General features: G+C 39.5%; 1 long non-coding RNA gene across 1 annotated transcript; it reads right to left on the bottom strand.

Annotated features, from left to right (window-relative positions):
* Positions 1–3,503: 3,503 nt before the first annotated feature.
* Positions 3,504–6,531, bottom strand: LOC307132555. The gene is made up of 3 exons (XR_013817310.1): positions 6,419–6,531; positions 3,675–3,797; positions 3,504–3,581 (listed from the first exon to the last, which is right to left on the bottom strand). It is a non-coding gene; the product is annotated as an uncharacterized lncRNA (long non-coding RNA).
* Positions 6,532–11,326: the final 4,795 nt, after the last annotated feature.

Genomic DNA, 11,326 nt, shown 5'->3' with positions numbered 1-11,326 from the left:
CACAGCGTAACAATCTTTAAACGTTCCCCGTACGGGCCACCATATGTAACAATCGGTCTTCCTGGTTGAAGTTACATGTATTAAAATGGGGTCAGATTCTACTGTGTGAGATAATGAAGTGTTTAAAAGGATTAGACAAACAACAGTAGTAAAGTGGAAAACCAACGGTGTATTTACAATGTACACAAGAGACTTAAAACAACACAGTAAAACTAGGAAACTTCAGTCTGTTAAAAGCATAGAATCCATAATACCCTACCCTAAAACAGTCCGAATGAGTCCCAGTGCGCTGATAGTCCTTATGCAAGTGTCCAACCGTGTATATACAATCCAAGTGAGAGTGAATCCAAATGCGTGGAACTGGAAAGGTGAGACAATAAGAACTCCACAGTCCAGGTTAGGTGATCACCAGTGCATTTGTAGCCCCCTTTGGTTTTCCATGCTGCCACCTTTATGCTGGTCTACTTCCTGTTTCCTGTCATGGGATCAGTCACATGACAGGTGGACCCCGTAACATTTAAAGACATACACACATTAAAATAGATAAGAGGACTAAAATGGACTAAAATGACTAAGACAACATGTAAACCTATTAAAACTCTAATATACATAAAATCATTATAATATATAGAGTGGTAAAACAAGCGTCTTGTGTGACAGTGTCACAAACTAAATTTCTGTGGCATGGCAAACGACCTCGCATTAAGCTCACCACTATGCAGCGAGAAAGGCAGGCCGGTGGCCTGTCTCTCCCAAATTTGTCTCTCGCAGCAAAACCTTGACTAATCCAGGTACAAAGTCCATACAGGAGGGACTGGTAGACAAGGCCTGTAAGTCTCCAATCCTCTTCAAAGAGGATAAAGCCAGCAAGAGAACAGTTTTGAATGTCAGAAACTTCTCTGCCACTGACTCCAAAGGCTCAAAGGGACCCCTCATTAGACCTTCTAGAACTATAGAAAGATCCCAAGAAGGAATTCGTGCAGGGCGGAAAGGCCTAAGCCGTCTCGTCCCTTGCAGAAAGTGAGAAACTAAAGGGTGTCGTCCCACCGAAGCACCCTGCACTTGTACATGTTGGGCAGAAATGGCCGCCACATAAACTTTCAAAGTGGCCGGAGCAGCTCCTGCTGAAAAACGGCTTTGTAGAAACTCCAGTACTGAACCGATAGGGCAGCATACTGGGTCCTCATTTCGTGACAGACACCACGAAGCAAAAAGCTTCCACTTAAAAGCATAAAGGCGTCTCGTAGACGGTGCTCTGGAGTTGATAATGGTTTCCGAGGTCTCTGCCGAGATGCCATGACAGTCTAGCGCGCTCCGCTCAGAGGCCACACCCATAACTTCCATAATTCCGGATGGGGGTGCCGAATCATGCCTTGAGCTTGCGTCAGCAAATCCGGTCTGAAGGGAACCTCCAACGGAGGACCGACTAGCAGATTGATTAGCTCCGAAAAACTTGATTGGGCCAGTGAGGAGCTATCAGTAACAGATGTTCCACTCTGTCTGTTCGCACCCTGAGCAGTACCGCTGGGAGTAAACGAACTGGAGGGAAGGCAAAGAGAGTGGTCTTGGGCCATGAATGGGCCAATGCGTCTAGCCCCAGAGGAGACGGAGGTAAAAGGGAGAACCAAAGTGGGCAGTGAGTTGTTGTGCTCGACGCAAACAAGTCCACGTCTGCTCGACCGAACCTCTGCCATATAAGGTCTACCGTCCGAGGATGTAACCGCCACGCTCCGGGATCCAGACCTTGTCTTGAGAGTAAGTCTGCGCCCAGGTTCAGATGGCCTGGAATATGAACCGCTCTGACCGACAGAAACTTGTTCTGTGCCCAAAGAAGCAAACGCTTCGCCAGATTGTATAAAGGGCGAGAGCGAAGCCCTCCTTGGCGATTTAAGTAAGATATCACGGTCATGTTGTCCGTCCTGACCAGCACAAACCGTTTGAGCGCTAGAAACACTGCTAACAGCTCCAGACGATTTATGTGCCAACCACAATGCTCTCCACTCCAGACTCCAAATGTCGGGTGTCCTTGATACACTGCTCCCCAACCCCGTCCGTCGTGATAGTCTTGCGACGACAGCACAGCCCTACACTGCATGAAAAAAGGTGTATCCGGACCAGGATACTCCTGTATACACTGCTGAAATTCGGAAGAATCCAGGAGTATACTGGCCGGATAGGTCAAATTCCATGGATCCGTATATGTCCGTATACATCCGAAATGGTACCAAATCGGATGTATGTTGTGGCCGTATACTCCCATGCTACAGCCATTTGTTGCCATGGCAAATAATCCCATCAAGTTTTTCCCAGGAGAAATTTTCACACCTCTAAACAGCTTTGCCTTCCACCCCCTATTGGTCCTTCATCTCAAACTGGATTGGTTGTTTTTTTTAAAACCACTCCCAAAACCCAGACTGCTATTGGAGGACAGGACGCATTGAAAACCCAGTCAAGTGACTTTATTGGTTACTTCTAAGGCTAAGGGTGGGCTAGGTTTTGTAACATAGGGACTTGAAATATGCAGATTTTGCTCATTAATATATAATATATATATATATATAAAATAATCCCCTCTCCCTCCCAAAAGAAAAATACACACAAAACAATTTGAGAAAGTCTGAAATATTTATTAAAAAGGTATATAAAAAAAAAAAACATTCTTAACAGCATTATAAACGAACATTAAAACAATGGTGAAACAAAAACAAGTGAACTAAAGGTATTTAAAAGGGATGAAAATGTAAAGGAACAAATGTAAAAATATAAACAGTCCAAAGAACATAAATATACGTTAAAATGAATTGGTAAAGAAACAAAAAGGGAAAAAAAAATGAACAAAATGCATTTAAAAGACAGAGATGTAAAGGAATAAAATACACAGTGAACATAAAAAGGAAAATAATAAATATACAAATTAAACAATATAAAATGAGAACAATAAATTTATAAGACAAAAAAAGTGTATATAAAATATATTAAAATACATATAAATATTCCAAGTAAACAATATAACCAAATAAAAAGAACAAAGAGCATTATAAACATACATTCAAATGAATGGGGGAAAAGATAATTGAACAAAATGTTTCTAAAGGAAGGCGACGTAAGAGGAACAACAATACAAGACGTGGAGATCAAAAGCAACATGGACATCTAAAAAGGAACAAACATACAAAGTATACAATATAAAACGAGACAAAGAAATCTATAAATTAAAAAGTGTATATAAAATATATGTAAATGTTCTATATATGGGAACCAATAAAAGTATAAGTATATAAACATAGGAATAAAGAAAATATAAAATGGAACAATTGAATATTAAAATTATAATTATAAAATAATTGTGACCAACTCTAACACAATGTTGTTTGAGTTTTGAACATTTTTTCAAACTGGCATGATGGGCTGGTGATGTGATGTGTAGTGTGGGTCAGTCTAGTCTGGCTTGTAGTAGCTAGCCTAACCATCCACACTGGTCTTCCATCAACAACAGCATCATCATCTTCATCAGGTCTATAGTTGCGGTCTTCCACAGGTTCTGTGTTGGTTTGTGCAACCCTGGACCTGGTCTCCAGCAACTGCAAAACATGACAGTGAATTAACCACTAAAACTCAGAGAGGAGTATAGTAACATTCTGGAGGGAAAAAGCTTAACCGGTTTCTTAACTTACCCGTCTCTTTCTCTGACGGTTCTGTGTGATGTTCTTCATAGTGTTTCTTTTCTGGGCCTTTTCAGACTGAGCCAAAGAATACTTCCTCAGCAAAGTCTCACAAAATAAAATACATCTTGAGACCTGCCAAATAATACATTAATAATATATAGTTAATGCCAATAAAAGTAAGTAAAACAATCAAATTAAAATGTTTTTGTATAGCGCTTTTCACAATACATATTCAGGGTTTTTCCTGGGTCAAAAATGGTCTTCGGTGGTGGCTGACAGACATGGTCATCCATACACACACACACATACGCACGGTAAAAAAAAAATACCCTACCCACTTGATCTGCAAGCGCAATACTGACAATAAATTTGAAATAAATTCAAAGAAAGTTTGTAACTTTTGCTTATCTTATTTTGATACCTTGATGTTTGTTTTTGTTCCTCATTTTTACACTATTTACTGATAATTGTTTTGGTAATCATATCAATATTAAAAAAATAGTATTAAAAAAATGAACAAATAGCCTAATTTTCTGCCATATACAATCAGCTAGCTAACAACAAATTTGTTCTGGGTTCACCTCACTCCAGTCTAAACTAAATGATTTTAGGCTATTTATTTTACTACACATTGTCCACATAAATAAGCTGAAAGACTGTTGATAATTAAAAATAATTCTTACTATCCACTCTTGCTAAAGTGGGTAAGCACACTTGTGTTCTCATTTCAGGTGTTGTTCTGAGTAAATGATTAAACTAATTCGTGAGTTCAGTGTTGGACAGATCAATTCTAACCAGTCGTTAAACAGTCCTTCCAGAAAAATGCAGCTTTTTTTTGTGATTGTTGCGGGCAAAAATCCTTGATTATGTGGCACGTTTTCTTAAAAAATGCGATGAAAAATGCGGGATATTTATGCAATTTTATGCGATAAAATTGCGGGAACTTGCAAAAACTGCGGTTTGATGAGAAAGAGGAAAAAAGCACTACATCACAGAAAGTGCTGGAATATTTAAGTTCTCATCTTGTTTTATTGAAGACCTTAATAATGGCTCAAATTTACAAAACATTTAGTCAATCAAGTTCTGTAGCTTTACAAAAGGAATATGCTACAACTTCTGAAAAAATTAATAAATAACTTCCTGTTTTACAGATGTCGCTATACAAAACAGACATTTGAGTGCTTCCAATGCACAAAGTGCAATCTCTTAAAGGGTTAGTTCACCTAAAAATGAAAATTCTGTCATTAATGACTTCCCTTTATGTTGTTGGACACAAATTAAGATATTTTAGTTGAATTCCGATGGCTCAGAAAGGCCTCCATTGGCACAATGTACACTCTCAAGACCCATAAAAGGTAGCCTACTAAAGACGTCGTTACAAAGTCCATCTCACTACAGTGGTTCTACAATAACTTTATGAAGCGACGATAATAGTTATTGTGTGCAAAAAAAACTAAATAACGACTTATATAGTGATGACTGATTTCAAAACACAGCATCATGATGCTATGAATCATCGAGTCGATTCATGATTTGGATCGCGTGTCAAACTGCTGAAATACGTGACTTTGGTGATCCAACCCGCTGAATCGACTCATTGATTCATAACGCTTCAAACCGCTGAATCAACTCATTGATTCATAACACTTTAAACCGCTGAATCGACTCATTGATTCATAACGCTTCAAAGCTGTGTTTTGAAATCAGTCAGCACACAGGGAAACTGCTTTGCTCTTTTGCTGTTATTTTTGTTGGCCAATGGGAGTTTGTGCTTCATCATGGTTTCACCGGTATCTATGGTTTCTCCACGGGGTTTGAAGCTTTTCGATGACGTTCGCGTCGGGTAATCACGTCACTTCAAAACGTTCCCATGGCAATAGGCGGAAATGGCGGCTCTTGTGTGAAGTAAACGAAAATTTTTCAACTTTCTGCTAATATATATGACTTTTTTTGCAACGAAAATGCGGGGATTATGAAATCATGATAGCCCCGCATATTTTGCACGCGGAAATAGGCAATTTACGCGGCGAAAGTGCGGCGTATTTGAAAAAATGCGGCCCCCGCATGAATATGCGGACTTTGGCTGATTATGCGTTAAATCACGCGATCGCATAATCGCGTTTTTCTGGAGGGACTGGTTAAAATGATTCGGTTCAAAGGAGTCATTAGGTCGCGAATTGGACATTAGCAGACGCGTTGTGTGCGAATCCCGTCTTTAGAAAATCGCGAAAGATTTGTCAAGACACAGAAAACACTTCATAACCGGATAGGATTTGTTTCCTGTTTATTTAAAGTATGCTTTATGTCAGCTGGTCAGAGAATCAGTCAATGTTTTTTGAGCGCATTTCACACCCAGCGGTAATTAAAGGAAGACGTCTGATAGCGCCACGTGCAACATGGATTCGGTCTTCCGACCTTTTGATTTTGATTAACGTAAAATGTGAAACAGTAGAAAGCTAAGAATGCTTATTTTGAAGACAGAGAGAGTGCGAGCGAGGGATGAGCTCTGATCGTTCTCTCTGTCACTCAGTTAACGCAAGCGCAGCAGTTATCTACTACATCAATCATAAATCACAATAACTCAACAAATAAGGCTTTGGCGGGACAAAAATTTGTTTTGGCGGCCGGCAAAAAATTTTCAATGTAGGAAAAACCCTGATATTGTTTCAAAGCAACTTCACAGAAAATGCATATGTCTACATTACAGAAAAAAACAGAGAACATTAAAATAATGACAACATTTTTAAGATTACCTTTTACACATTCAGGGTCAACATCTGTAAAAGTTCTTCAGGATCATGGATCCAAAACTTCTGGATCATGAGGGGGGAAGAAACATGCACACACACAAATGAATATTAATTTGTTTGATAAAACATTAATATTAATTATCAACTTACGGACATGGACTTGCAAAACATACTCACCAGGCCCATACAAAAACTTTACAGTAGATCCAAAATCCTGGTTTGCCTATAATTCTTCAGAGTCCAAGTATGGTGTTTTCCTGTCCTCTCTGCTGAATGAGTGTACATGATCTCAGATTATTCATTCCAAAGCTCTGTTACATTTTATGACAAGCTTGATCTTAAAACTAGCTGACAGTAGGGATGGGCATTATGACCATATAATTATACATACATGAGAAATTTTATTTTACAATAACAATATATATCACAATATATTTATTTTGATGGATATTTTATTAAAATGCTACAGAATAATACTGCTTTAAAAGTCTTCACTGTATGATATTCAATTAATTAATATCACATGATTCTTAAAGAAGCAGAAGGTCTTCACTATTCTTTTGTTTTATTAAAATTATGACAAAGCTGCAGCCCCTTTAAGAACGGATGCACAGAATGACACGCATCCGGGTTTCCCCACGTTAACTTGAACTGTTTAACTTACTTAAGACATAACTGACAGTTTAAATCAAGTGAATACCTCACATGACAAGGTTTCTGAGATAACTGTGCATTTTACAGAAAGATAATTGATTTCGGGATCGCCTGCTGTCTGAGAGAGGCTTATTTTAACACATGCATGTCCCGCTCATTATTCTACATTCATGCATGTTTCCTTGTCAAAATGTCAAAAAGTTTTAGTACAGTCAGTGCTGCGTTATATACGCTATATTCCCATTCCGCAATATAAAAAGGTAATGTTAACGTTTACAGCAAAATCGCTAACAATAGTCAGTATCATCAGATCGCCATAACACTCAGCCCTATCTTAACAATATTACAACAAAACACAGAAACAGAATATGTAAGTTAATCACGATTAGCATATGACTTTAATGCACTAACGTTATATCTTGATAAGCAGTAGAAAAAATATAAAAGGATTTACGTTACCTTCTGCCGTCTGCTGTCCGCCATTGGAAACTTAGTCTGTTCTCTCAGTTGACATCCCACAATCAAAATTCGTCCAAAATAAGATTTTAACAGGTTTAAAATGATCCATGCAATGCCATTAATGGACAGAAGAAGCCGTCCTGTTGAAGATTAGAAGCCGCGATCGCATCGCGTCCCCGCGAGCCACGAGCAACTCCAACGGCAACGGGTGTATAATTCAAACTGAAGGCGCGCACTGTCATTGGCCAGATTTCTGGATGACGTTCAGATTGACCAATCACGCTCAAAAGAACACGGAAAGACAGCAAATAGCCTTGCAAATATAGAAAAAAACTTGTTTTAAACAACAGTTAGAAAATGTGTATATTTATTTTTATTTGCTGTTATATTTGATTAATTGGTCAAATGGTGTTTTGTGGTGTGGGCAGAGGCCTGGAAGTTTCAACCTGGAGAGCAGTGCAGATTTGTACTCTTTAAAAACAATTATTGTTTGATATTTAGTTTGCTATATATTTTGTTATATTTGTATCCAGAATTGAATGTAAAACCAGTTTGAATGTAAAAATACACCTTCACTGTAAAACAGAAAATTAAAGTAAAATATCTTAATTTAAATAAGGAAAAATCTGTAAACTAAGTGTTTTCTCTAAAACGTTTAATGTACATTTCTGTGAAGTTTTTTAACTTTATTTGACTTAAGATATTTGACTTATTTTACGGTTTTTGTTTTGCAGCTGTAGCTGCTGTTTTTTTTAGGTTTTTATTTTTACAGTGTAAATATAAAACTAATAAGATTTACTTTAAAATGACAAAGAATAATGTTAAATTGTTAGTATGGACACAAACATAAACCTTTAATATAATGAGCTAAATATTGTATTACAGTTGTTAATTTACAGATATTGTTTGTAATTTTGCATGAATTTGTTATTTATGAAAACAGAAAAATAATACAGTGACAGATAGCGTGTCATCCCCAGCAGACGCTGAAGTGCCTTTCTGTCAGTGGGGGGAGGAAGCTGCACTATTGCCGATACCTTTGATTCGTCAGGTTTCATTCCATCTGATGTGATGACATGGCCTAGGTATGTCACCTCCTTGACCATATACTGCAGCTTATCTTTGTTAAACTTGACACTGAGACTCTCTGCTCTGTTCATCACCTTTTCTAGGATGGTATCATGCTCTGTCTTGGTGGATGCCGCTATGATCATGTCGTCGGCCACCATGAAAACGCCTTCAATGTCACCAAAGCTCTCTGAGTTCAAACTCTGAAATACCTCGCTTGCTGACTTGATGCCAAAAGGCATGCGATGAAACCGATACCTGCCCCATGGCGTGTTGAAAGCACACAGGTCTGCTGACTCCTCATCTAGCTTCACCTGCCAATAGCCGTCCTTCTCGTCCAGGATGGTAAACAACTTTTTGCCAGCTAACTTACTCCGTATGTCCTCCAGGGTGGGTATGTTGTAGTGCTGACGGAGTATGGCCCTGTTTAGGTCTCTAGGGTCCAGGCAGACTCTCAGTGCGCCGTTTTTCTTCTCTGTGATGCACAGACTGCTAACCCATGCAGTAGGCTTAGACACTTTGCTTATCACACCCTTTTTCACCAGTTCATCCAACGTCTCTCGGAGTCGGTCATGGACTGCATATGGAATCTTCCTGCAGCCATGTATCACAGGAGGAACAGTAGGGTCAGTGTGAATATGGTGCAATCCTGGAAACTGGCCCAAACCTTGAAACACTGATGCATAGCGGGTGAGGAGCTCCGTTTTTGTGGTGGGCGATGATGATGTCAGGGCCTCTACTTTTCTTATGAGGTCCAACTGCACACATGCCTGTCTCCCAAGTAAAGCTATATCTGATGCTGAGGTCACAAAGAACATCATGTCAGTCATTATATCTTTAGCCTGCACATGGAGGTTAACAACACCTTCTGGTTTGATGCGAGTGCCTCCATACGATACAAGCACTGTGTTTGTCTTTTTGATTTTCACAGGAATCTGAAGCTGATCAATGATTTTCTTTGGAATGACGTTCGCTTCAGCACCCGTGTCAAGCTTGAAGTTGACAATTGTGCCTGCCATGCGCAGATTTGTGTGCCAGCCTGTGTCAGGCGTGTTTGAGTGAACTACAGTACCGACAAACAGTGGGTCTACTCCAGATAGCTCAGTGTCCATGTCAAGCGTGTCCATTTTAGCTTTGGATTTGCACACAATCGCAAAATGGTTCTTTTTGCCACATTTTTTACAAACTTCATTATAGGCTGGGCACTGTCTTGGCATGTGAATGCGTCCGCATTTTCCACAGGTTTTTGTGTGTCCTCTCATTGACTTTGAAGATTGTTTATTTACTGCGGGTTTGCTTGATTTGTACACAGGCTGTGAGCCCTTTTTTGTAATGGCATGCACAAATTGTGCTTCAGATGATCCTGCCATGGCTGTGGCTTGTGCTTTTGTGACCTCTTTAGCTCTGCATATGTCGATGGCTTTTGAAAGCGTCAAATCAGATATGGACAGTAGCCGTTCGCGAAGCCCAGAGTCAGTTATACTGAATACTATTTTGTCTCGTATCATGAGATCTTCCGTTTCTCCGAATTCACATGTGCGTGCCCTGTTTCGTAGTTCTGTGACGAATTTGTCTATGCTTGCTTGCTCAGAAAATGTGTGGGCCCAGAACTGGTGTCGTTCAAAAACGACATTCTTTCGCGGAGCACAGTATCTGTGAAATGCCGCGAGCACCTCTGATAATTTTTTATGTTCTGCGTCCGCATATTCAATCTCCAGCGAATTATAAATGTCTAGCGCCTCTTCTCCTATGCAATGCAGCAGCACAGCAATCTGTCTCGACTCAGGTTTATCCACTAGCGCTGAGGCAGTAAGGTACAGATTAAATCTTTGTTCCCACTTACGCCAATTTTCAGCCAGGTTCCCCGTCAGAGACAAAGGTGGCGGCGGATGAAGCATTTCCATCTTATTCGCCGCTTCAACGTGCCTGTGATGCTTTCGTCACTCGTCGCTCGTGCAGCGGTGATCTTTTGTCACTTCTTGACGTGCGCAGCGTTAGTTAGTGGGTACCGGCGATTCTGACACCATGTTGTGTTCTTCGTTTAACACTTAATTCCCATAAAGGCACACACACAGAGTTAGATGTGTTGAACTTCTCTTTACTCGTTCCTTCTACACCTGCTCAGTTATATCGACATGCGCAGTACACCCCTGGTTCATACCAACTACACAAACTGTATGGGGGTGACCCAGACTGAACCATCTACTGCATATACTACAGGTTTATTCACCTTAAACAGAGTAGTGAGGCACAATTAGGGACATACCAGAAGGCTTAAGGCTTAACGTTACTCTCTCTCGTTCTTCCCCGTCTGCATACACCATGCGTCTGAGCGCGAACGCTTAAAGGAGAAGCGATATCTATAATTCAACATGTAGATAATAGCGCTAAATTACCCCAGCACTCAAAAAACAATTGGAAGTTAAATAACACATTTGAAAAATTGACATCCAAACATGTTATAAATTCAGTGAAATACACATATAAATGTACTAAACAGATTGAGAAAACTACTGTGTGCATAATAAAGTTATTTTTTACACAAACAGTCTCATTGTGTGAAAATATACCACAAGACATTTAGTATGTAATTACAACTATCAAGTTAGAATCACAAATTACATAGTAAACAGTCAAATAAATGATCACAAATTGAAGAAACATACCTTAAACAGAGTAGTGAGGCACAATTAGGGACATACCAGAAGGCTTAACGTTACTCTCTCTCGT

This window comes from Gobio gobio (assembly GCF_949357685.1).
Source record: "Gobio gobio genome assembly, chromosome: 10".
NCBI classification, from domain to species: Eukaryota; Metazoa; Chordata; class Actinopteri; order Cypriniformes; family Gobionidae; genus Gobio; species Gobio gobio.
This window is presented reverse-complemented; position numbering and strand designations above follow the sequence as displayed.